Raw genomic sequence first — 27851 nt, 5'->3', positions numbered from 1 at the left:
GGTCAGTTCAACTTAGATTATGGAGAGACTCTACCAAAAATTAGGTGGAAAATATTCCAGCTCTTTTATCCTAAGTGGTAGAAAATCAGACTGCCTCCACTTAAAGGGGGCTTCCCCAGTGGCTCAGCAGTAAAGAATCCGCCTGCAATGCAGGAGACAGGAGACATGAGTTGAAGCCCTGAGTTGGGAAGATCCCCTGGAGGAGGAAATGGCAACCCACTCCAGGATTTGCCTGGAAAATCCCATTGTCAGAGGAGCCTGGTGGGCTACAGTCCATGGGGTTGCAAAAGAGTCAGACAGGACTGACGGGTTGAAACAACCATTTTGAGAAAATTAACAGCCAAGAAACTTCTGTCTTCACTCCAAAAAATCAGACTGTGACTGCAAACTCTTCTGTCAAGGAGCACTCTTTTTATGCCAAGAAAGGCAGATCTCACACAGGAAGCAACTGCTAGAATGACTTCATTACCAAGAACTGCTCTGCTTTCTCCTCACTACTAATAAGCTAAGAGGTTCTAGGATAGTTTTCCCATGAAGTGTTTTTTTTTTTTTTTTTTTTTGTCATATTTCTTTTTCAGTTGGCAGTTCAGAAAAGATATGTTGTGGGTAAAAACATTTTCCTCTCAGTGAGTAAAAATAAAACTAAGGAGGGGGCTTGACTTGAACATGTTTTACAAAGAATTTAAATTTGAAAGATATGAGACTTTATCATCTATTGTATGTCTTCTTTGGCATTTGTAAGAAACACTTCTGTAAAGGAATGTATGCCTACTTTAATGCTTATCAAAAATCTGTACTGGTCTAAGCCTGGATCTCTTAACATTCACTTGAGAAATTATTTGCATCTGTCATGGTGCAGAGAGATAACCATCATAGAGAGTAAAGCCATCGGAGTGGAGAAAAATCAGGCAACAGCACTGAGGGAAACCCCAGATTTTCTGGTTTTGTTTTATGGGCAAAATTTTTCATCCCATCCTACAAAAAATAGCATCCCTCCAGGCTGATCCTCTGGTCGACAGATTCATTACTGCTGAGAAATCAAGGAGTGGTTCTCACGAAATACTTAGGGCTGCTGTGTTGACTGTATTTATTAAGCAACCGAGGATAAATATTGGCTGTGATGTTTCAGAAATCACACAAAATGATCCATGGAAGGCAATCACTTTTAACAGGGAGGGGAGATGGCTAGAGAGACTGGTCATCAGAGTTGCCCAGAAAAAAAGAGTTATTACCTGTTGCTAATAAGAGGTCTTGTAAATTATTGACTTAGAGGTGATATACAGAGAAGTAAGACATCATTGAAGGACTAAGAAATTAAAAGTCACATAAAATGAATGTCAGAGAGCATAAAACCTAGGCCTTTGAAGGTTAGTTTTTTCCATATGTGTGTACAAAATAGAAAAAAAGAATCCTATAAAAGTGAGCTCAATGACCTGACTTTGTCACTTACTAGCTGTATGAGTTTGGGCACATTTCAGTCTTTCAACACCTTAGCTTACTCATCTCTAAAATGGGGCTAACAATGGTTGCCATCCTCACAGGCTAGCTGCATACAAAGAGCTTAAAGGAGTCTTCAGCATGGAGTAAGTGATCAATATTATTATTGATGCTACAACATTATTATTAAGTTAGTTTACTATGAAATCAAAAAGTACAAGTGACAAAATGACGTGGTCTTCAAATAAACTGATATAAGCCAAAGAGGAAAAGAATACAGTGCTTGAGGGCATTATGATAAAACATCTTTAAATTAAAATTCACTTCTTCAGATCCAGTGCTGTTAAGGAAAATGCCTTACTGGCATTTCCCTTTGAACTGCTGATTTTTAAGAAGTGGTTTTAAAACAAATAAAATGATGGAAAGTAGATTATATGGATTGCATATGAGCAAGTTCAACAGAAAAAGGAGACTGCGTGCATGGTCAGTATGCAAAGGTGACTTCTGGTCCCAGACTTACTTAAGAAAATAAAATATCTTCACCTTGACCGACAGCTCTTTGTACAAGCAACTGTGTGGGTTCTCCTCCCATTTTCTGACATTTCCATTTTTACATCCTTGGCAAAGTCCTCTAAATCCACTTGCCTCTTAATTTGTGTTGTTCCCAAGAGTCCCAGTGGGTTACTCTACTGGGTAAGAGGTACCAGTCAGGTCTCTTCACTTATACATGGCAGGACCTTACCATGACTGAGTTAAGCTGAAAGGGATATTACTGCCAACAAAACTAAAAGAGCCAAGGTCTCTCTCTATAGGCATCAGCGTGCCAGAATCCAAATGCCTAGATGGTATCCATTAGGAATCTGGGTTTCTTTTCATAGCTCAACTCTGCTTTCCAAGATGGTCTAGCTCTCTTCACAGTAGCAAGTCGACAACCAGATGCTGATCTGCTTAGCAACACCAGCAGAATGAGAGAAACCTCCTTTTTCTAACATGTCCATTACGTATCTTGGGACTGAAACTTACTGGACTGAACCGCGGTCCTATGTTCATCACTGAACCAATCAAGGAGAAAGGAGACACATTCAGCCAGACCTTGATTACATGCCCATTCCACACAGATAATATACAAAATAGTCAGTAACCTGTAAATTCATGGATCAATTAGAACAGATGCTGGCCATAAGACTGGGACAGGGGCATGGAGGCACCCTCCAAGGGCCAAGTTTTGCCACTTTAGCTGCTCTATCATGGGGAGATCAGCATTTTCGGGGGTGGCAAGAGAAGCATGAAGTCAGCAGCTACTTACCAAGTGCTGTGGAAGTATTTCAGTACTTCATCAGCTAATACAACTTTGTTGTTATTTAGTCACTAAGTCAAGTCCAACTCTTCTGTGACCCCATAGATTACAACCCGTCAGGCTGCTTCTGCAAGGAGGGCCATGCGCCAGTGTTTCCTGGCTCTGTCAGACTGGGGAGGTGGGCGCCCCGCTCCTTTCCCTCAGGGAATGCTGCAGGCCCCCGGGAGTGTTCCTGATCACTGCTCACAACAAGCTTACTGTGTATGGAAGACTTCCTGGGCATCAAGCCTTGTGGAGAGAACTTTAGGAGTCTTTGTCTCTCTTGAGCCCCTTCACGGTCCAGTGAGGTGGATGCCATTAAGCCCCATTTAGTAGAGAAGGAAATGGCAACCCACTGAAGTATTCTTGCCTGGAGAATCCCATGGACAGAGGAGCCTGGCAGGCTATAGTCCATGGGGTCTCAAGAGTTGGACACAACTTAGCGACTAAACCACCACTACCACCAGGCTCCTCTGTCCACGGGATTTCCCAGGCAGGAATACTGAAGTAGGTTGCCATTCATTCTCCAGGGGATCTTCCCAATCTAGGGATTGAATCCATGTCTCCTACATTAACAGGCAGATTCTTTATCATTGAGCCACCAGGGAAGCCCAATATAAATGTACTGGTGCACTCTTGGTGATTAACCAGCTGTATATGTGTTTGTGTGTATTTATATGTGTAATATAATTTATATACAGGTATACATATGAAAAATAAGATTTCCAACTGTTTGCATTTTACACATTCTCTTTTCTAACTTCCAATGATATGCACACAAGTATCCAGATATCTGAGAAAGATACTTTTGCCCAGAAAGATACATTAACTCTCTTTCCCATTATTCTTTCCATCAAAGAAGCATCTGCTTTGACTTCAGCTCCCAAAGAAACAGTTCCTGAAAGATCCCTTGGAGATGGCTCCAAAGTGAGACTAGTCTCATTGTCAACTGGTCCTCTCATAAGCAATCTGGCCTTACTCACAGGCTTCCCCTGAACTCACATTCATTTACCAAGAGGGTTCAGTACTCTCCTCTTAAAAGATGGAACAAACACCACAAATTTAAGTGATCGAAAGGCAACCAGGGCTGGGAAAACCTTCAGGGAAGCTAATTTTGCATTCACAAAGGAGGCAGCAGTGGTCAGGTCCTGCCAGCGGGTGAATTTATAACATATAATTCTTTCAGAATGAGATATGCAAATTAAATCAATTAAATCCTAGCTATTGCTTGGCCATTCTAATGCGCACACTCATCGCCACATTAATTGAAACAACGCTGAAGGAGTCTTAAATTCAGGGTAATAAGTTGTGTCTGAAATAATCAACAGGCAATGCATTCATATTAGGGCCGAGCAGGAAGAGCTGATTCTAAATCATTCAGGAATCCAGCACTGCATGCGAACAAGGCAAGTCATGCAGTGCTGATAACCCGAAAGGAGCTCCATTTTTCATTTCTATTGGCAAGAGGCATAGCTTGCACAGGAGAGAAGCTGGGTTTTTTTCTTTCTTTTTTTTAAGTCTCTGGACACTGGACAGGCATGAGGGGGGAGAAAGAAAGACTGAGACCCTGACTTAGCAAGAGCTCAACAGAATAAAATGTAAGGATATAACACTGCCCAACAGACCACACACCATCAATAAACTCAATATAGAAACCTGGGTATTACACTGTCTGCCTCCCATTCTAACGATCCCTCTCCACCAGCCAAACCATCGCTGGATCCTCATTTTATGCCGTGTAATTATACTCTGAATTCATCAGTCTCTCTCGACCTCTACTGGCATCACTACCCTAGACCAAGCCTGTCTCCTGTACTGTAATTGCCTGGTTCCACTCCTTTCCCCCTACTCCATTCTCCTTGTGGAAGTCATAGTGATTTTTATAAATAGAAATCTGATCACATTATACCTTAAAAACCATTAAACTTAGGATAAAATCCAAAAATTTTTATTGAGGTATAGTTGTTGTACAATGTTGAATAATCTTCAGGTGTACAACAGTGATGCACAATTTCAAAGGTTATATTCCATTTATAATTATTATTAATATTGTGAAAAAGCAAGAGACTTCCAGAAAAACATCTCTTTCTGCTTTATTGACTATGCCAAAGCCTTTGACTGTGTGGATCACAATAAACTGTGGAAAATTCTGAAAGAGACGGGAATACCAGACCACCTGACCTGCCTCTTGAGAAACCTATATGCAGGTCAGGAAGCAACAGTTAGAACTGGACATGGAACAACAGACTGGTTCCATAGGAAAAGGAGTACGTCAAGGCTGTATATTGTCACCCTGTTTATTTAACTTATATGCAGAGTACATCATGAGAAACGCTGGACTGGAGGAAGCACAAGCTGGAATCAAGATTCCTGGAAGAAATATCAATAACCTCAGATATGCAGATGATACCACCCTTATGGTAGAAAGTGAAGAGGAACTCAAAAGCCTCTTGATAAAAGTGAAAGAGGAGAGTGAAAAAGTTGGTTTAAAGCTCAACATTCAGAAAACGAAGATCATGGCATCTGGTCCCATCACTTCATGGCAAATAGATGGGGAAACAGTGGAAACAGTGTCAGACTTTATTTTTTGGGGCTCCAAAATCACTGCAGATAGTGATTGCAGCCATGAAATTAAAAAATGCTTACTCCTTGGAAGGAAAGTTATGACCAACCTAGATAGTATATTGAAAAGCAGAGACATTACTTTTCAACAAAGGTCCGTCTAGTCAAGGCTATGGTTTTTCCCCAGTAGTCATGTATGGATGTGAGAGTTGGACTGTGAAGAAAGCTGAGTGCGGAAGAATTGATGCTTTTGAACTGTGGTGTTGGAGAAGACTCTTGAGAGTCCCTTGGACTCCAAGGAGATCCAACCAGTCCATTCTGAAGATCAATCCTGGGTGTTCATTGGAAGGACTGATGCTGAAGCTGAAACTCCAATACTTTGGCCACCTGATGCGAAGAGTTGACTCATTGGAAAAGAGTCTGATGCTGGGAGGGATTGAGAGCAGGAGGAGAAGGGGACGACAGAGGATGAGATGGCTGGATGGCATCACTGACTCGATGGACGTGAGTCTGAGTGAACTCCGGGAGTTGGTGATGCACAGGGAGGCCTGGCGTGCTGCGATTCATGGAGTCGCAAAGAGTCGGACACGACTGAGCGACTGAAATGAACTGATTGACTATAATCCCTGTGTTGTCAATATATCCTTCTAGCTTATTTACTTTATACACAGTAGTCAGTACTTCATCCTCTACCCTTATCTTGCCCCTCCCCCTTCCCTCTCCTCCGCTGGTAACTACTAGTTTGTTCTCTGTACTTATGAGTCTGTTTCTTTTTTGTTCTAATCAGTACTTTGTTTTAGTTTCTTAGATGCCACAAAAATCCAAACTATGTATCGTAGTCTACTTGGCCAAGTATACTGTTGCCCTTCCTGCCTCTCTAACAATGACTGGTACCCAATTGCCCCCTCCCCTTCCACCATCCTCCCCTACTTACTAATTTCAGCCACACTGCCCACCAAACCAAATTCTTTCCTCTTGGCGCAATTCCCTCTGCCTAAAACATTCTTCCCTACCACACCCAGCCTCATCCCCAACCTTTTTGCATGGCTGGCTCCTTCTGATCTTACTGGTCTCACCCTAAATATCACCTCCTCACTGAGGAGGTTTCTGACCAACCTGCCCAAAGAGTATTCTTTATTCCTCCAAGCCCAACACCTTGCAACACAATTTTCCCAGAAAGGAAGTTTGATACCTTCTGCTAGGGTTTTCACATTATCCCCATTCTCAAGAGTCTGAGAAACAGAAATCCCAATTTTTAGTCGGGCTCTTTCAAGCCGGTCAACGCTGCAGCAGCATCAGTAAGAGATTAAACACCTCAAGATCTGTTCCTGCTGGGATCCATTTCCTCTATCAGCAGGCACGCTCCAAAAGGGATAACATGTGGATGGTGGGGGACCCACTTGAGCTGATTTGCTTTCAATCCAGTCAACAAGGAAAGGCAATTTAGTCTCCCATTTAGTACCACTTGCTTTGATAAGTACATTCTAACAGAGTGTTAATAACCTAACCCAGGGAGCATTCTATCTACATATCAGTTGATTGGTTGAGAACTTTGATTTCCCCACCAGAGACCTCTCTATTAATCCATGATTTATTAAGCCGTTAGTCAAAGACTTCAACACCCCAAACATGCTGTCATTAATACTTAAGCTACTCTATCCCTCACCTTTCTTTTCCACTTCTTGGAAAGTCTACTAGGGGCTGCTACCGTGGGTATGTGCCCCAAGAACCAATGGTATCCCCACTCACCTCATGTTCTATGTACACCCTTCAACCTTTAATTCTGATTTAGCCAGAGAGGCCTTCACAGAACTGCCACCAAAGTCTTAACCAGCTTCTATACTTCTTAATATGACTTTGCCTGTCCTGCCCCTGAAGATGTTAATATGTCAAGTGGCAGTTTCCCATTTTTCTCAACTGATTAGCTTAACCCACTTAATCAGATCCATCTTCTGAAAATTCACTTTTTTTGCAAATATGCTTGACAATGTGAGGCAGAGGAGGTGTATGCCACCTTTGCTGCAGAGTACAGGCTCTAGGGGGCATGGGATTCATTAGTGGCAGCAAGGACTCAGCAGTTACAGTTTACAGGCTTAGTTGCTCTGTGGCATGTGGAATCTTCCCGGATCAAGGATTGAACTTGTGTCACCAAATGTATGCCACCTCTGACACAGCGCATCAAATTGCTCATTTTGTAAAGTTGTTTTTAAATGTATTTTTTGAAACAAAATTGTATCTCTTTTTTATCCTTGCCTGGGGTTAAAGATGTGAAGTCTGAGGGGATGGGGAAATAATAGTCAACTAATTATTAACATTGTCATATCTTATTAAAAAGATACTTTCTTCCTTTAATACTAGTATAGATAATCAGCATTATTCTAGAATTTAGTTTTCCTTCTTTCCTCTTTCTCTTTTGGCATTCATTGCCTTTAGTAATCAGAGTTCCTAAGTCCAAACTTCCTTAGTAGTACAGTGGATAAGAATCTACCTGCCAATGCAGGGGACACAGGTTCAATCCTTGGTGTGGGAAGATTCCACACGCCACAGAGCCAGCTACGCCCATGAGTTGCAACTACTGAGTCCTTATGCTGCAACTGCTGAAGCCCGTGCTGCCTAGAGCCTGGACTCCTCAACAGGAGAAGCCACCACCACGAGAAGCCCACACGCCGCAACAAAGACCCAGTGAAACCCCAAATAAATAAATAAACTAGTAATGAATTCCTAAGTCCAAGAAACCAAAATGAACTCAATGTTTACAGATAAAAAGAAATTTACTGGAAGGATATTAGAAAGATAGTATCAATCAGAGATTCAAGAGCCAGGACGTGGAAATGCTAAGGAACCATGAGACACTGGAAAGCCGGGTATCAGACATATTTGGGCTAGTTACTGCTTCCACAAACCTCAAAAGACAAGCATGCCTGCAGCTGCTGTCATGGCCCCATGAATACTAACGGGTCCTTCTTCTCTGTTTCCTTTGCTCAAGATTTAAAGTCTGTGGTGAGAGACTAGGATGGGCTGATCTCACACAGGTGCACCTGCCAGAGCAGCCAGGCAGCACAGAGACAGGGAAAGCGGCCCAAGGAGTGGATGCTGTCATCCACGGCCAGCTCCTCCCACCCCTTGGGATGTCACCTACTGATGCCTCACAGAGCCCTTCCCAAGGAATCATCCTCCAGTGGGAGGGGTCGCCTCACCTTGGGGTACACTCTCTTCTAGGGGCAGCCCCATAATCAATGCCAGTGGATACAGGGACACTAAAGTCTGGCCCCCATGCCTCAATTTGGACATCATTAAAGGACCATCCCAGCGGAGAAGGTGATGGTACCCCACTCCAGTACTCTTGCCTGGAAAATCCTATGGACAGAGGAGCCTGGTGGGCTGCAGTCCATGAGGTCGCTAAGAGTCAGACATGACTGAGCGAGTTCACTTTCACTTTTCACTTTCATGCATTGGAGAAGGAAATGGCAACCCATTCCAGTGTTCTTGCCTGGAGAATCCCAGGGATGGGAGCCTGGTGGGCTGCCGTCTATGGGGTCACACAGAGTCGGACACGATTGAAGCAACTTAGCAGCAGCAGCAGCAAAGGACCATCCCAGACTCAGAGCTCCTGTGGGTTGACAAACTACACACAGTTCAACATCATCCTGTTTTCCTGTCTCCCTTACAGGCATTTCTCCAAAGAGTGCACCTCAGTGAACCACATACAGACAAACGTCTGTCTCAGGGTCATCTTCAACCTCTGTTTCCCCCTCAGTTTCCCAGAAAGAACTACCCTTGATAGGAGAGTTTTGCTGTAAATATAACAGGGCTTGGATACTGGGTAACCAAAGAAAATGGAATATGTCCCAATATTCACTATGTCCCAGTACTTTTCCATGTTAGATTAAATGCTTCCATTAGCAAAAAGTTCTCAATGTATAGTTCTATTCTTCAAATCCTAGGAAATTCCTTTGAGGTCAGGTGAGCTTCCTTCCCCCACTCATCTCCTTCCATTCCCATTCTCCCTCCTCCATCAACTCCTTCCTCATTCCTGTCCTCATCTCTGTATATTTCTATATCTTTCTACACAGCTATCTCTATCTCTGGAGACGACAGGAATGGACATGGAGAGAGAGGGGTAGTAATAGAGGGAGATACAGAGATGAGAGAGAGAGCAAGAGATCACATACAATTTTACTTCTATCTGTCCGCATGATCTCATAATCTTCTCCCTTCCTGGAATTCCTTGTCTTTCTCTGCTAGTATAAATCCTACCTATTTTTATTCATAAGACCAATCCCTTAGTCAGGGAGTTTGGGATTAAAATGTACGCATTATATTTAAAGTAGATAACCAATGAGTACCTACCATATAGCACAGGGAACTCTGTTCAATATTATATAACAACCTAAATGGGAAAAGAATTTGGAAAAGAATAGATACATGCATATATAATTAAATCACTTTGCTGTACCCCTAAAACTAACACAACATTGTTAATCAACTATATTATCATGTAAAACAAAAAAGTTAAAAATAAATCAACTGTATAAGAAAAGAATTTTATTTATGATAGCAAAACTCAAAATAAATTACAAGTGAATAAATTTTATAAGTAAGTATAACCAAGTCCTCACATTTGAAAAGCACTCAGAGAATTCAAAGTGCTTTAATACACTTTGCCTGACTTGATTTCACAAAATCACCATGAATAAAGCAGAGCACTGTTATTTCCATTTTCCCCGTGGGGAGGCCTGTCTTGGAAGTATGAGATAACTCATCCAGATTCATTCTCCCACCATGTCCTTTGAGAATCTTCCATCCCACTGTGGCCCTTCAATGAGCTACTGTAGTGATGATAGTTTGTACACCAAACTTGATTCACAGCATCAGGTATCATTCTCCTGATAGGTTACTAAATAGTAACAACGTATTTAATGTTCACAACATGCAAGTCCAAATATATATTTTAGTCTCATTATCTTTTACAAAACACCAACTAATCCCTCTGCCTTTCCACCAGCTGTACAGCCAAAACACGGCAGCCATTGGTGCTTGTCACAGACCATCGCATCACACACACTACCAAAGCACAGTATTTTATAAGCCAGGAGCAATTCTCATTTTACAAATGCAGTAATTTCAGCCCAAAGAGTAAGCGATTGTCCAAGGTCACACAGTCAAAAAGTAGCAGGATGGGAGCTAAAATTGAGTCCAAGACTAACATCTCTTCTCTAGTTCACAGATTAGCAGGGTTATTTCTTATAGCTTGCTCTCAGCCACGGGGTGAAAACTCTGGCTGGTATATCAGAAGAGATTAATGTTAGTTTCATTTTCACAAAGGTTCAGAATTATTTGGTTACCAAAAATGAAACCCACCCAGACTGCCTTAAGAGGAGAAATTTTTCTAAGGGTCAGGAATATATCGTGGAATTTTAAGGCTGTTGAGAAACTGAAACTGGAAGAGCTGGGGCAAAGCTATTTTCTGTCTTGCTCTTTTCAGTTATTCACTCCTCATGTGCACATTCTTCTCAAGCCCAGCTTTCTCTGCTTCTTCTTAACAGCTAGTGAAACACAGCTACCTTAACGCTTCCTCATACTGCTTCCCAGATCCAGTGCCACCAACCAGCTCCCTATCATCCCTGTGTCCCAATTCCAAATTCCCAGGTCAGAACATCTCATAGCTGAGCCCAACCAATGAAAAGACTCACTTTACTCAGGCGTCTATTTTCATCCAAACTGCTGAAGTCATTTAGAAGTATAGTTACATAACATAATCATGATTGCAAGGTGGCATGTCTTTGTGTGCAGAGAGGGACAATTTCTCAGAGAAGGAGTTGCCCAAAACAATCAGGATAAACTTGGATATTAAAACAATAGCCTGGTATCAATCATCTGGCTTCTCCCAAACATCTGGATGATGGGCATCTCCATTTATGCATTGTGGCAATCCATCCAAAAAGAGATGTGAACTCTAACAGTGCCGAAGCCATGGGGATATTCCACTCACATCTCCTTCAAAAGACAATGGCATCTTGAAGAAATATCTTCACAGCTATGTTCATCTTGAGTAGTTACAATAGCCAACAGGTAGAATCAACCTAAGTGTCCATCAACAGATGAATGAATAAAAAAGTGTTTGGGAGAGGGAGGTGGGGGATGATTTGGGAGAATGGCATTGAAACATATAATATCATATAAGAAACCAATCACCAGTCCAGGTTCGATGCGGGATACAGGATGCTTGGGGCTGGTGCACTGGGATGACCCAGAGGGATGGTATGGGGAGGGAGGTGGGAGGGGGGTTCAGGATTGGGAACACGTGTACACCTCTGGCGGATTCATGTTGATGTATGGCAAAACCAATACAATATTGTAAAGTGATTAGCCTACAATTAAAATAAATTAAAAAAAAATTTTTTTAAGTGTGATCTATACCTACAAGGGAATACTACTCAGCCTGAGAAAAGAATGAAATTCTGACATATGCTACAACAGGGATGAACCTTAAGGACAGTATGCTTAGTGAAATAAGCCAGTCACAGAAAGCAGAATAGAATCAAACTCTTAGCAACAGCAAATAGAATGGTGGTCACTGGAGGACTGTGAGAGGGGAGAAAGGAAAGTTGTTTGGGAGATATCAAATTTCTATTGTACAAGATGAAACAGTTCCAGAGACTGTTGTACAACAATGTGCATATTCTTAACATGACTGTACACTTGAAAAGGCTAACATGGTAAATTTTATGTTGTGTGTTTTTTACCACAATATGGGGTGGGTGGAGGGAAGGAGAAAGAAAAAAGAGAGAGACAGAAACAGAGAGTGCAGTTAGCTCTCAGTCTCCACCATGATTGTTTCAGACTCTGCTTCAATTTTTAGCGGAGGCCCCCCAGTCCCCAGGTACACTCCAGCCAAGACTGAAGCACAGCATGGTACAGGCCTGACATGTACTGAAATGCCTCTGCAGGTAACCTTCACACCAGGGCTCCTTTGGATGAGCCAAGACTCTCTCAGGTCTATCCTACAATGTGAGGCTCCTAGGCCTTCCTTTCACCTTACCGTTCCTAGTGCCAGCCCTACTTCATGGTCTGAAGGCGTTCCCTGCCTACTCTTCCTCCCTTCCTCTCATCCTTCACAGGTATTAACCCTCTTCCATGCCTACGTCTAACTTGGTATCTGCTTCCCAAGGAACTTCCCTGGCACAAATCACTAACACCACCCACAAACAAGTTCTTGCACACACCCATGGGAGAGAGGACATGCATGCACATGCACACCCATGGTTAAGGATGCTGCATGAGGATGCCTCTCTCAGCGCCCACCTGACACCCCCAGACAGTGCTGGTTCTTCTCTATTCCCATTGCATCACTCATACCTCCATGATCACACTTTGCAGCCTGTCACAGTTGTTTACAAGTCCACGATCCCACTGTGAACAAGCCTCTTGAAGGCTAAATGCATACCCTTACTCATCACTGTATCCCCAGCACCTGGCAGCACCTGGCAGCTAGAAAATGTTCAGGAAATGTATGCAGATGGAAGAAAGATGCTCAGGCAGGAGGGAAAGAATGAAAGAAGAAGGGTTAAAGGACAGGAACCATTTTTCATGTATCTCTGCACATGTCCAAAAATGTGCATCCACAGGCTGCTTGCATACAGTCGTCTGTCCCTTCTTGTCACCCACACAACTTATCAAATATATATTGAGTGCCTACTGTGTACCAGATGGAGAGAGGACATCTCCACATGACTCATGCATGTGGTCTCCGACCTGAGCATCACAACACAGGGCATTTAATTCCACTGTGGTCACCGTTTCCCAGCATTACTTGGTCAACAAAGAATCCTCTGTACACCGGGAAATTTTTGAGGGAGGGTGAGAGTCATCGCTCAGGAAAATGAACTTTGATGTCACTGACAGTTCCCCCAAGATGGCACAGGGCAACATTCCACTCAATGACTCATTAGTCACTTTCAGGTACAGCCTGAGCTTTCTCTTCACTAATTATATTGACCTTTCTTGAGGCAAAGATTGACACTGTGAATATATTACCTGTTTCAAAACTCATCTGTTTGTAAATGAAACGGTGGCATGATGCCTGCAAAGGTTTGCAGACGTGGCCACATAAGAATGCCTCCCATTTGGAAGATTTTATCGCATTTAAGTCATCTGAGGCCTTTAAAACAATTGCTCCAACCATGACCAAATCTTGGGACCTTCCTCAAGAACAAAAAGTACTAAATGTAACCCAATTTTAACTCCATCTTTAAAAATTTGTTTTGCTGACTCATTCCAGCTTGGGGTGGATTTCTGAGTTTCAAAGTGGAGTGACCAGTAAGTAATGGAGATTGCTTCAGTTCGGTGTCCCTTAGCAACCATCGTTTCACTTTCCTGTTGCCATAACAACTATAGTATGAACATCAAGGTCATCAAGCCCACTGAGCCTCTCTCTGGAAGCTGAATTTCTCACACTCTCCAGTCTTCTCTGTTTGCTCTCACAGAAGATGTTTTCTGGAAATTGACATCTGCCTCTCCCTTCCTCCACTCCACAAGAGTTTAGAAAACAATCTATTTAAAATGAACAAGATAATCCCTAAGAAAGGGGATGCAAAGACCCTACCTCACAGATTGATAGAGCCATTTATAACCTGGTATATAAACTGTGCTATATCTTCAAATTGGTTCTGGTTTTCAAAAATGGAGAGACAATATAGCTGGTGGAAGGATTTCAAAATTCTTAGTTTTCTATTCCAGTATGACATGTGTCACCATCTTACAACTCCCTTAGGTCCTACAGCTTGAGTTTCTGGGGGAGAAATGTGGCAGGGGCAGGGAGGGGAGGTTGAATGTGATGATTTCCAAGGTCCCTTTAAGGTCCCACATTTTGAGAATCCACATTCCTATGGGTCACCTCTTGCAAAGGCTTGCTTTTAAGTGGTAAACAGAAGCCAGTCCCAGCAGAGGGAGGCTTGTCCGCCTCAGTAAAACAAGCAGCTTTGAGGAACAAAAGCAAAGGGCCCCTCTCGAAATGTGCTTTTGTGCTCACTCTCATGTGCCCTTGGTAGAGCTGGCACTCCAGAAATATCGAATCACCATGAATAATTAGGTGGCAGCCAAATTTTCTCTTCTTTGTGTTCTTGTAAGAATTATCAATAGTTGACATTAAAAATGTCAACTTCACCTCAGGTCTCACCCCCTACATCATTGGAATTAGCTAGATAGTAATTGCGGCTAGCATCATTTTGTAGCTTTATTACAGTAGACAAATAAATCTCCAAGAAAAACTGATTCTATAATACTTTGCAAGAAAGAAGGATCTACTTAGGTTCGTATAAGAATAAGCAAATCCTTAGCTCATTTCAGGTAAACTCCATTTGTCAAGGTTTCCAAGTCATCACTATTACCTGCAACCGTTTTCTGAAATTTTGCCCTGCTGATCACACAATGTAGCTTTCAGTGCATATCACATACATTTCATTTCAAGACTAGTGCACTGCTCTCGGTTATTGAACTGAAGATCTCACCTTTTTTCTTTACTTTTTGATTCTTGTCAGAAAATAATATTTCTTTAGTTGGGAACATTATCACCTGCCTCCTTGCTTGTTCTGCCAGAACTTACTGATATCAAAGTCTTAATGCTTGCTAATCAGGGTCTTCTCCCCTTCCCAGCAGGGACAACTTGAGAAATGCTGGGGCAGGTGTATGTAGAGGTGGGGGATATAGCACCAAGACTTACACAGTTGAAAAAAAATTTTTTTTTTGGTTGGGGAAAGTAAAAGCATTGCAGGAAAGAAAGGCTGTTTCCTGGCTGCCCTTGTTTCATCAAGGCTTTCTCAGGAGGAAAAAGATACTCAGCAATGGAGGCAGGACACCTGGAAACTAGTCAGTGATTTCCTCCTGCAGGCATGGAGATCTGACTCATGTATTCTGTAGAAGTGGAAGAAGATGACAGACATGTAGCAAATGATAAATTCCTTATAAAAATGCTAATTAGAAACTGGTGACTGGCACATAGTGGGCACTTAATAAAAGTCTCTGGAATGAATACATGAATCCCAATGTCAGTAATTAGCATGTGCTGAGTGGAGGTAGAATACAGTTGCAACCCTGAAGAATTCAATTAAATTCATCCACTCATGGATGATCCACATAATTCTATCTCACATTGATAGTTTACATGGCCTTTTATCTTTTCAGGACTCTGCTACACACTCTTTCTGGCATTCACAATATCCTTATGCTCAGAAAGTCTTTCTATTCCCATTTCATGAAGAAACTGAGATGGACATTAAATAACTTACTGAAATCCTACAGCTAAATGGCCACAGCACTGAGGGTTAAATTTAGTGCTTCTGACCCAGCCCAGTGGCTTCACCCTAAGGTGCAAGCTTTCCAGAAGGTAGATGAATTTGGAATTAGAATTACTTACCTATAAAATACCGTTTAAGCAATTAAAAAAAAAAAGGCATCAGTTAGGATTCCTGGCTTCAGGGAAGATAAACCAACTGGGATGACCTTTGGCAAGAAGGATTCATTGGAACTATTTAAATGGCTCAGTTCCAGTAAGAAGCTGGGAAGTAGGGTGTGGGGACAGCCAGGGCTCTGCAGGGGTGATTTTGATAGAAACAGGAAGCATAGTAACTCTCTTCAGAAATAGTCTAGTCAAGTATATTACAGGTGATAACACTCTTGTCACTACCATTGCCACCAACAGCCATGAAAATTCCTCCAAATTTTTAGGCTTGTATCACTATTTCAAGAATTAAGTCACAAGAGAGAGCATCTGACTGGCTGAACTCAAGCCACACATCCAGCCCCTGGCTCTTTCAAAGAACTGGCAGAGGAGGAGTCTGCTCTCCTCTCCTCACCTCTCAGTTTCTGTAGCAGGAGAGTTGTACATGCAAGCCCACATTCAATGCAGGAGGGCTAGTTCTTCAGGGGGAAAAAAAAAAACTGATGGCATTAAGAAGATGAATGATTGCTGAGCCCAAAATGAAAGTCAAGCACTTGCTACCTCAGGTTAGAGATAAATATATTATCCAAGAGAATTTCACTAGGAAGTTAAAGCCTTACTATAGACAGCTGGACCATTTTCCATCATTTGGACCATTCTTGGGGTCCCTGGAATAACGTAGTGAAAACAGAAGCTAGTAGGACATACAGAAGCCTAGAAAGCCTGGCTGACTTGGTGAGATATGGGTGGAAGGAGGCTGTGCAATTTCCACTTAAGGAAGCACATGTGTACAGATTGTTGCGTTGGTTAAGCCCTGCTCCATCCTGTGCTGTCTTTCATCCACAGTGTGCTCCGCCCGGCTCAAGGTACACCTCTTCACCATAATAAATCACAGTGAAGGTTCTTACTAGCAAAGAAGTGAAGAGTACGCTGGTACAGATAATTTTGCCTTTACTTTGAAATTTGCCGTTGAGGGCCTCATTTAGTAATCTGGAGAGTTCTTTTAGTCAATGAGCTTTTTCTTTCTAAGAGCTTTTCTACTTCTTAACTTCAGGGACACTCATCAGACTTAGAAGTAGTTTGAACCACAGTGAATAATTGTGAGTTTTGTCTCTCCAGGACCCCATCTTCTTCCTTCCAGGGATAACATCTAGGTCCTAGCAAGGGGAAAATACCTCCCCAACTCTCAGAATACACTTTGCTAGTGGGGCTGAGCGCACCCTCCCCAGATCCTGGCATGGGCATGATCAAAGCCTGGACCATTCACATGATCCTCCCTCCAGGCAACAGTGATTGGTTCAGGACATGAGTATGTTATTCAAGTTGGGCCAGTGACATTCAAGTCCAGGACTTCTGATGGAAGACTGGAGAAGAAAACAGCTTTTTTTTCAGTGAGATGATGAAATTGTGAGTATACTTGCCTGTAGCTGGTGGCAGCCTATTCACCATGAGATAATAGACTTCCTAATCATGAAGGTAATATAAGTGGAGCTGAGACATGAAGAAAAGCAGATTTTGATGCTCACTGTTTAAGCATCTGCCTCCTTTTGCATCCATTCCTGAATCGAAACCTGATGTGTTCAATTATGTGAGTCAATTATTCCCTTTTTGTGACTGAGACCATTTGACTTGTATTACTCTCCATGCTTATTTTCCACAAATATAATAATAATAAATCCATCCACTCATTCATAAAATATTTTGTGAGGACCAGGCACTCTGATAAGGGAAAATATTGTGTGCAAAATAGGCACTTCATTCTGAGAGTGGAGACATGAGTCAAGTAAAGGCACAGATAAACAGGCTTTGAGGGACTTCCCTGGTTTTCCAGTGGTTAAGACTGCATACTTCCATTGCAGGGGACACAGGTTCGATCCCTGGTCGGAGAACTAAGATCCCATGCAACGTGGCCAAAAAATGAAAACATAAATTTAAGTAAGCATCTTTTAAAAAAGAAAAAAAGTCTTTGAAAGGACAATATGCTAGGAAAACATGCTAAGAAGGAAAATATAGAGCCCTTCAAGGCTATAATGAAGGTCTATCTGACTACTCCCTGAACACAAAAGAGACCATGAAATGTCCACAAGTAGAGAGGATGCTGGTGTCAGGGAGCAGTAAAGAGGCACCTTCAGGAGAGACAAAGGCAAATGAGAGACAGATCTAACCTGACAGATAAGGCAGTTTCACTCCCACTTCATGTGAGTAACCCTGTGTTTTTTTTAAATTATGGAAATAATACTTAAGATGAGATCTACTCAACTGTTTAAGTACACAGTACAGTGTTGGTAACTATAGGTGCAATGTTATACAGCAGATCTCATGAACTTAGTCATATAGAAAAGCTATAATTTTATACCTGGTGAACAGTAACTCCTCAGTTCGCCTTCCCCAACCCCTGGCAACCACCATTCTACTCTCTGCTTCTGTGCATTTGACGGGCTCATACCCCTCATGAAAGTGGAATCATGCAGTATTTGCCCTCCTGTGACTGACTGATTTCACTTGACACAATGTCCACAGTGTCCTGAAGGACCTGGAAATAGCAGGACTGCCTTCTTTTTGAAGGCTGAGTCATAATCCCTTGTATGTATATACCACATTTTCATCATCTGTTCATCTGTGACAGGCATTTACACTATGTCCACTTTTGGCCTTTGTGCATAAAGCTCCAGTGAATATGGGAGTACAGATATCTCTCCAAAAGCTTAATTTCAATTCGTTTGGATCTTTTTAAGGCTCCCCAACATAGACTGTGGATATGGAATTGAGAATAAGAAATTTTAAGTGTTCCAGAGCAGGGAATATAGTCTCAACTTCCAATGGAGAGATTTCAGAAAGAAAAATCGTATATGAACCCAAACTTGGTCAGTCTGCTTTCAGCAAAGGCTCTTTGAGATCTGCCCATGATATCTTATTTCATTTGCACTGGGCTGGGCCCTGAGGATGGTAAAAAGAAGGACAATAAATACTCTCGTTGTCCTTAAAATGCTCACAGTGTTCATACAGGAAACAATAAGCTGGCTTATCCAAGATCATAGTTGTGTAAAGCAGATTAAACCATGTTCAAGGACAGTCATTCTCAGCAGAGAGGAAGAAGGTGTTAGATATTTGAGAAAACATTCAACACCCTAAAAACATAAGGCTTTATTAAATAAGTTTGTGGCTGGTACAGATACACAGAAGACAGGGAGGAGTATTGAGTGAACATGGGTTTTTTTTTCAGTTCTATAATTTTTTCAGATAAAGGAGAGGTTTATGGTAGGTACAACAGCAGAAGAAGATAGCCCTTATTAGGTACAAGGGCTTTGGGGTCAGTTAGACCCGAGTTCAAACCCCAGCACTGCCACTCACTAGCTGTAAGGAATGGGACTCTGGCTATAGGACCTCACTTTTCTGAATATCAGATACCTCCTTTAAATAATAGAGATACTAACACAGCCTACTTTAGGGAGAACTTGTGATAACGAGATGGTATAATTGTTGGGAAAAAACCTTGTGCTTTCTGACACAAAACAAATATTGCATGCTGCTGCTGCTGCTGCTAAGACACTTCGGTTGTGTCCGACTCTGTGCGACCCCATAGACGGCAGCCCACCAGGCTCCCCCGTCCCTGGGATTCTCCAGGCAAGAACACTGGAGTGGGTTGCCATTTCCTTCTCCAATGCATAAAAGTGAAAAGTGAAAGTGAAGTCGCTCAGTCGTGTCCGACTCTTAGCAACCCCATGAACTGCAGCCCACCAAGCTCCTCCGTCCATGGGATTTTCCAAGCAAGAGTACTGGAGTGGGGTGCCATTGCCTCCTCTGAAATACTGCATAACCCTTTGCTATTATCATTGTTCTGGTCTTTGATGCATGGAGAAGCTATGACTAGATCTGGCTCTTAAAGACTAACATGTCCTAATAGCTAATAGCAGCAGTTAATTTATAGAGAGTATTGACTGCATGCCAGACATTATGCTAAGTTCTTCACACATTATTCCTCACTCATGCATAGTGGGGAAGTACTATCATTCCCCTTGTCTACAGGTGACAGCATTGAAATACAGAGAAGTTACTAGTCTAGGCTCAGAGCTCAGAAGTAGCAACACAGGGGTTAACCCTGTACAGTCTGATTCTAAGTATCCACACTTCACCATGACGCAATGCTGCTCAAGGCAATTCTTAATTCTAGGCAATCCTCAAAACCTCCTGCAGAGATTTTTTTTCCCAAAGACTTCATCTCAGGACTCATACCAAAGGGTCCCATTCAGTAAGTCAAGGTGGACCTAAAATCAGAATGCTTACAGCTCTCCGGGGGATTCTGAAGATCAAAGGACTTTAGAAACTCTGGCTTTAGAGGACCAGGACACTGAAGACCCTGGCAGGGAGTTAACTTTAGCTGTCCCCTGCCTCCAGCACCATGGTCTCTACAATAGACAATGTAGCATCATGCGCCAACATGACAGAAGTGTTTTCCTGCAGAGCTTAACTCAGTTGAGACCAGTATAGCTCAGCAGGCAGGGACTCATTCCAGGTGTCAACTCCCTACATCAAAATCAAGAGCTTTCTTTGCTCAGACTTAAGAGTCACTCAAATATCAATTTCAGTTCCATTAAAAATCACGAGTTGTGGCCCGTGCCCACTGTTCTTGAAAACATTTTGAGCTCCCTAGACTGACGAATTCTGTGTTCCACTCTCCCTCTATTTATCCCACTCTCTCCCAGAATGTTATGCTGTCCATTAATGACCATCCTGGTCCCCCAGATCACGTACAGGAACCAGCCCCTCAGTCATTGCCAAGAGATATCGAACATTCTCCATCTAATTCTGAGCCACAAGGTCCCACCATGAGCTTGTGTGCAAGCTTGGAGCAGAGGAGTTAGATGCTTAAGTGGTCTTGGTACATTCTTGGCATAGACTCAGCAAACAAGGAAAAGCTCTATCTGATTTTCCGGAAACATTGAGAATGAATGATACTCTCCACAGGCCACTTAACTAGGATGGGAAGTTGTTCCTTTAAGTCTATAAAAAACACCAGAACTGAGGGCTGTATACATGTGACTGTCGATTCGGCCCGAACAAAGCAACCATTTGCACCATACTATCCTGGTGAGTCTTTAAAGACGTGTGGTGCCCATACCCATGAGCTTCCCTCATAGCTGTCAGTCAAGAATCTGACTGCAATGCTAGGGACCTGGGTGAGATTCCTGGGTTCAGAAGATCTCCTGGAGAAGAAAATGGCAACCCACTCCAGTGTTCTTCCCATGGACAGAGGAACCTGGCAGGCGACTGTACAATAACCCAGGCAAATATATCCAATAACAGCCAGAATCAACGGGCACCAAGTCCGTGTTTAATCCAGGCCAGGCAATTGCATGCGGTGGAACCACCCAACAGCTCAACTCCTCTCCCGCTCTTCTAGCTTGATATCCCAGCAGTCACTGCTGCCGCCTGCAGCAGCAATAGACCTTGTTTAGACAAGTGTTTGAAGCACATTGTTCACACAACAATGGAAAGAGAGAGACTGAGCAAAAGCTCCGAACTTTGACTGATGTGTGATACAGCCTAAGGTGACATAATATAAAATATTTAGGTGAAACAATGCACATAGCTGGAGCTCTTATGCAAATGCAAGCACAAGAACCTTCAGAGCAATTTCCTCATTATCTGCTGGTGGTTTTTCTGCACTCTTGTGTTTGCTCTCTCCTCCTTGCCAGAGTACTGTGGGGACTTCTTCCACTGACTTTAATGCATTTTTAATACAGATTTTTAACTCTATTAAAGATAAATTAATTTTCTACTTTATTAAAGATAAATTGATTAACTCTGTTCAAAAAGTCTGGGGCAATGTCTTTTGAAATCCAAAAAGACTTTATTTTTTACACAAGAGAAATTATAAGGGTAAACAATACTACTTGCTGGCAATTGACTTCAATCTGTGAAATGGGTTTTCCAGGTAAATCTGGACAAGGAGAAAAGCGAACTGCCTTCCAGCTCACCCCACCCTTAACTGCCTCCCAGGTATACACATTGAAAACAAATTCTCAGCATGCTAAGTTCTGAATCCCCATCCATGACTTCCCAGATGAACAAGCAAACCATGAAATTAAATGAAAGCAGGTGAACTTGGCAAATGTCTACTCTAAGATTTTTCTCTCCCTATTTCTGATTCCTCTCCATAATTGTGGTACATATCACTGTGCCATTATTCATATATCCTAAAACTTATTCTTTTGTGCCACTGGGGAAATGTATTTTCCTTTAGAGCTATTTCCATATTTTTACAATCTATTTCTTACCCCCATTTTTCTTGGTTAATGGCACATTCAGGATCCTCTTTGGAGAGCCTGTTTAATTCTCTGTGCTGCGGTGATTAAACACATTCAAGTGACAAACAAGTACTGAGCATATTCGTCATGATAAAGACACAGCCTTTCCTGACAAAAAATGAAAATCAAAGGAAGACGTGCATCTCAATCTTCTGTCATCTTTGCAAAGGGGCAGCATGCCCCTCACAGCGGTCACCAGACCCTGGTTTGAGTACCACCATTTTCTAAGATGTCGTGACAACCTCCTGGTTTTGTTGTTTATTTATCTGTTTGGGCTGCTTAAAGCCAACAACAATCTCTGAGTTGTAAGCAAACTAGTTATGAAAGCTAAAACCAGAATAAATAGAGGTAGAGAAAGGAAATTAAGGCTTACTGAATAATTGGTAGTAGTTTCCCTCTTTGTTCTAAACAGTCTTCAATTTGTATTTGGAGATCAGCCGACTCCACCCCAAACTCAGCAGGGGAATGTGTGACCTCAGCTGAACCCATCCTTGCATTTCACCCCTTAGGTCAGTGATTGTGTCAGTATTAGGCAGGTGTTTTTAAAAGGATGCAGCTGTGAATGGGACAGAGACTCCAAATTAGCAGTGACTTGGGGGAGTGGTGGTGGTGGTGTAGTTGCTAAATCGTGTCCAACTCTTGCAACCCCATGGACTGCAGTCTACCAGGCTCCTCTGCCCAGGGGAGTCTCCAGGCAAGAATACTGGAGTGGGTTGCCATTTCCTTCTCCAGGGGATCTTCCCAACCCAGGAATTGAACCAGGGTCACCTGCATTGCAGGCAGATTCTTTACCGACTGAACTATGGGGGAAGCCCCAGCAGTGACTTAAACAAGATCAAAGTTTATTTCTCTATCAGATACAACTCAAGCTGGTATAATAATTCTGCTCTGCGCCAGCAACAGGGGCCCAAGCTTTCTGTCTTGTTACTCTTCTCTTCCTCAAGTTCTGCTCTTATCTGCATATTTCTAAGACTGCTTGCAACGAAAAAGCACTCATTTCCTCTTTTTACTCCAGGGAAAAAACAGCACAACTGTACACAATAGTTTCACTTACTTCTCATTGGCTAGAACTCAGTCACACAGTCACACTAACAGCAAAGGAAGATGGAAAAGTTTTTTTTTTTTTTCTAGGCATATATGTGCCTGGCTACAATTACGTTACTAGGAAAGAAGAATAGATATTAGGGGTCAACCAGTAGCCTCTTCTTGGCCTGTGAACTCTTGCAGATCCTCATGTTGTAGCCTGGAACCCAAGAAAACAGGTGCATATTCTTTTTCTGGATGTATGGTTTGCTGAAGTGGGAGCTTCCTGACAGTACCAATTTCTGAAACCATAAGGAAACCAGTAATAGGATGAAGCTGCCAAGTGGAATCAAGCAAATTCCAGAAAAAAGTATCTAGATATCTAGTAACATCATAAAATTCTGGATCAAACCACATCTGAAGCTCTATCTTCACACTTTTCATTTATGTCACCTCTGTAGATTGTCCATATTTTCCAAAAGAGCTTGAACTGAAATGTTCTTATTTTCAATCAAAACATCCTAAGATACAGAATGAGATAGGGACAGAGAAAGAGATGGGAAGAAAGGCCAAGGTAAATACTGCAGGATGAGAAATTATCATTAACACAAAACCTTGACCAAAGTTACCTTCAGAAACAGGGAGGATATAAATGAAAATGGAAGTGTTGAATATCAACAAGAGCAGATGACCCAAATACTACCAAAACTCAGAACAAAGGATACATGACAAAGAAGAGCTGGTACTGAGGAGTCAAGAAGTATGTTCTAAATAATTCTTTCCCAAACTAGGTAGTGGGTATTAAACTCTACTGTGAAATCACTCTTTACTCCACCCTCTTCCATAGAAAAGACTTTGGTAGGTGAGATGATGCCTTAAACCTAAAAGCCTCATTAAGTTAGCAACTATTGTAGATCAAAGACTTGGGTAGATGCCCCTGGCCTTAACTCTTCAAATATTCCACTGTGGTGATCAGTGCAAGTCCTTGAACACAGCTTTGTAAATTTCCAAGTATGTTATCTAAGCTGCTTTAACTCTGGGCTCTGATGACAAGACCAAGCAAGTACAAGCCTTCTGGCCTTTATTTTCCCTAAGATCATCATCAAAAAGTTGCTAGGCAAAACTTTTAATATAAATGAAGATGAAATAGGCACAATTATTAGAAAATTATTAAAGTAGTTTGCTTTTTTCTAAGATAACGAAGATGAATAAGACAACGTGTTTGAATAAAAAGGAAACTGCAAAGATGAGAAAAAAGAAGTTGGAAGAAAGTTCATTCTTCATGGTTACAAACAAATGAGAGGTAGAGATGGAATTAGAATTGGGGTCTACTTGTTCTAATAGACATCTTACCTAAAATTCCTTCTATGTATTGATTCACAGACTGAGAAGACTTACAGTAGGGATAAGTCCTAACAGAAATATGGCTTAAAATTGATAGCCTCCTACTGCAAAAGGTCATTCAAATTTGAAAACAAACACCAGACATTCCAGGAGGCATTTTCATGCATTATTTTGCAAATGAGACAGGAAACATATTTAAGAGTGGAGACTGTGGAGCTGAGCATTTGTTCATTTCCTAAATAGTGATTGCCCTTACTATGTGCCGTGAGCCACTCTACGTGCTGAGGATATAGTGTTAAATGAAATGGACAAGAAACCCCTGTCTTTAGAGGCTTCAGGTGGTAATAAGGGCTAAGATGAAAAAGTGTAAGGAGGTTGGGGAGTTCTGGGATAGCAAGGGAGGGAGTCAGTTTTAAATAGGAGAATCAGGGAAAGACGCCCTGAGAAGGTGACTGTATTCGTTATCTGTTGCTCCAACAGAAAAATATTCCTTAACTTTGCATCTTAAAACAACAAACATTTATTATCCCATAGTTTCTATGGGTCAGGAATTCGAGAGCAGCTAAGTTGGGTGGTTCTGACTCAAGGTCTCTCATAAAGATGATGTTAGCTGGGGCTACAGGCATCTGAGAGTGGCCTGGAGCTGAGAAATCCACAGTTTGGCAAACCTCAGTTCTTTTCTGTGTGAATGTCTCTGTGTGCTTCTGAAAGTATTTGCAACCCGGCAGTTAGCTACTCCATCCCCCAGAGCAAGTGATGAGAGAGAGAACTCGAAATGCAAGCCACAGGCTTTTATAATCTCATCCCAGAAGTGACAGACCAATCCTTCTGCTGTATTCCCATGTTCACACATATGAAACCTGGGACACTGTGGGAGACTACCAGAGTGCGGCTATTAGGATGCCAGGATCCCTGGGGGCTTCCTTGGAGGCTGGCTAACACTGACATTGAATAAATACCTGAAAGAGATGAGTTCAAAGACATAAATCTTCAGATGAGTAACTTAATTTTTATAAATTTCGTTTTCTCAATACACTAGAAATGTTTAAAATATCTACATTGTCACCATGTTGAGAAGTCTTTGATAATATCAACAAATTTCTTTGGCTCAGAGCCTAGCATTTCATAAACGAGCATCACGTGTCAGTCAGCTATTATCATTACTGTTGATGTGGTTATCATCATCCTCATTTTACAGATGAGAAAACTGAGCCTTCAAGATTTAAATCCTCTAAAGCAACTATACTCTGATAAAAATCAATGAAATAGTTGTCCTGTGGCGGATCCATGTTGATATATGGCAAAACCAATATAATATTGTAAAATTTAAAAATAAAATAAAATTTAAAAAAATAAGAAAAAATAAATAATAAAATAAAATAAAATCTTTGTCCAAGAAAAAGATTTAAATCCCCCATGATGGTCATGTCCCTGAAACAAATGATAATCATATTCAAACTTTCTGAATTCAATAGCTTCTTTCTTTACTTTACTGTGCTACCTCATAGGTTTGGAGATGGAAATGGCAACCCACTCCAGTGTTCTTGCCTGGAGAATCCCATGGACAAAGGAGCCTGGTGGGCTATAGCCTATGGGGTCGCAAAGAGACTAACAACTAATGGACATGACTGAGAGACTAACACACACCTCATAGATACCTTGGAAAGGATACATAAAAGATCTGATGATTATTCCAAAGCAAAAATAAGAAAATTAAAATTATATGAGGAAAGAAAGGCAAAAAGACTCAAAACCTACCCCACCAGCAATAACCAGCAATAAGCTATTAGGAGTGCTTTTTGGCTTAAAGCAATACAAAACCCAACTCTCTGTGGCTTACACAAGGAGTATGAAGGTCAATAATCACTAGCTTTCATTCTAATGGTTACCTTCTGGCCTTTTGTCTTCATGTTTCTTGTTTCATAGTTGCAAGATGACTCTTGTAGCTTCTGGCATCACATTGACAATTCAGGAAGAGAGAGAGGGGTGGTACACACAAGCTCTGCTTTCCAAGATGCCTCAGCTGACTTTTATTTACACCTAATCAGCAAGAGCTGTATCAGCAGCTCCCTAGTACAGGGGTAGGTGGCAAAGGCTAGACTTCGACCAATCATGACTCACCCGCAGACCTAGACACATTACTGTCCAAGAAAAATCTGAGTTCTGTTCTTGGAAAAAAAGAAATGTCTGTGTCTCCTGCAGACAACTGACAGGTTCCTCCATACTCAAGTGGATTTCCCAAGAGAAAAGCACCCACCAAGCACGGTTGTGTGTTCCACACTTTTCAGGTGAAATCTATGCAAATACTTTCATAATAACTGAGAAGAGTTATCATAACTTTGTAGCTTCTATGTCAGAGATACAAAAACTGCGGAAGAGGACTTCCCTGGTGGTCCACTGGTTAAGAATCCACCTGCCAATGCAGGGGACATGGGTTCGATCCCTGGTCTGGGAAGATACCACACGCCATGGAGCAACTAAGCCCATGCACCACAACTACCGAAGCCTTCACGCCTAGAGTCCATGCTCTGCAACATGAGAAGGCACTATAATGAGAAGCCCTCACACCACAGTGAAGACCAGCTCCCTACTCACCTCAACTAGAGGAAGCCCGTGTGCAGCAGTGAAGACCCAGCACAGCCAAAAGCAAAGAAATAATAAATTAAAAAAAAAAAAAACTGAAGAAAAGCCACTGGGCAAATGGCTCCTTGGAAACATCTAGTTCTGTTTACAGCATCTCTCAGTGGCAGGCGAGACAAAGCTGACTTCAACTTAGCAAAGGCTCTTAAAGGACAGCAAACAATATAACCCCTTGGCAACTGAGCCAAAAGAGATTGTCACTGCTGCATACAGTCCACCCTTACTGCCCTTGCCAGTGTCTGCACAGCCCTGTGCTCCCTTCTGAGGTACTTCAGGATACTACTCCTGCTCCTGGTAGGTAGCAACAAATGTTCTCACAACTCCAAATCACAGACATTACACACATCACATAGAACAAATCTCCTTTTTCATTATTTTTCGTATTTGATGATTTTTGTCACCATTCTTCATTCTTTGTGGGGCCAGAGAGCCCCCAGAGGCATATTCTACAATGGAAATTTTCCAAAAGCTCATAAAAGTACAAGACAGCCTTGAAAAACAATGATTTGTCCTCAAATAATCTAATGAAACCACGATGCAGAGAACTTTTTAAATTAACTCAGGGAAAGCAGATGCTTCTAAAGAATCTCCATACCACTGAAACCATGAGGCAGTGTGGTGTGTTAGAAAGAACAGAGAGCGTCAGAATTCCTACGTTCTAAGCCCTGTTCGTCTAGCTAGAAGCCCTGAGGCACGAAGCAATTCATTTATGCTGACACTGAGATATTTTCTGCAAAACACACAGGTTGAGGGGGTGGATCTG

General features: G+C 42.0%; 2 long non-coding RNA genes across 3 annotated transcripts in view; both read right to left on the bottom strand.

The window, feature by feature from the left end:
• The window catches only part of LOC129635174 (uncharacterized), a 30584-nt gene extending 8032 nt beyond the window's left edge, over window positions 1–22552 (bottom strand). The window contains exon 1 of the long non-coding RNA XR_008706137.1: window positions 22455–22552. This is a non-coding gene — a long non-coding RNA (uncharacterized LOC129635174). The remainder of the gene's footprint in view (window positions 1–22454) is intronic.
• The window catches only part of LOC129635173 (uncharacterized), a 43298-nt gene extending 16242 nt beyond the window's left edge, over window positions 1–27056 (bottom strand). For both annotated transcript variants that reach the window (XR_008706136.1, XR_008706135.1), the window contains exon 1: window positions 26338–27056. This is a non-coding gene — a long non-coding RNA (uncharacterized LOC129635173). The remainder of the gene's footprint in view (window positions 1–26337) is intronic.
• Window positions 27057–27851: the final 795 nt, after the last annotated feature.

This window comes from Bubalus kerabau, chromosome 20 (genome assembly GCF_029407905.1).
Source record: "Bubalus kerabau isolate K-KA32 ecotype Philippines breed swamp buffalo chromosome 20, PCC_UOA_SB_1v2, whole genome shotgun sequence".
Classification (NCBI taxonomy): domain Eukaryota; kingdom Metazoa; phylum Chordata; class Mammalia; order Artiodactyla; family Bovidae; genus Bubalus; species Bubalus kerabau.
Note: the sequence above shows the minus strand (reverse complement) of the source record. Positions and strands in the feature narration are given on the sequence as shown.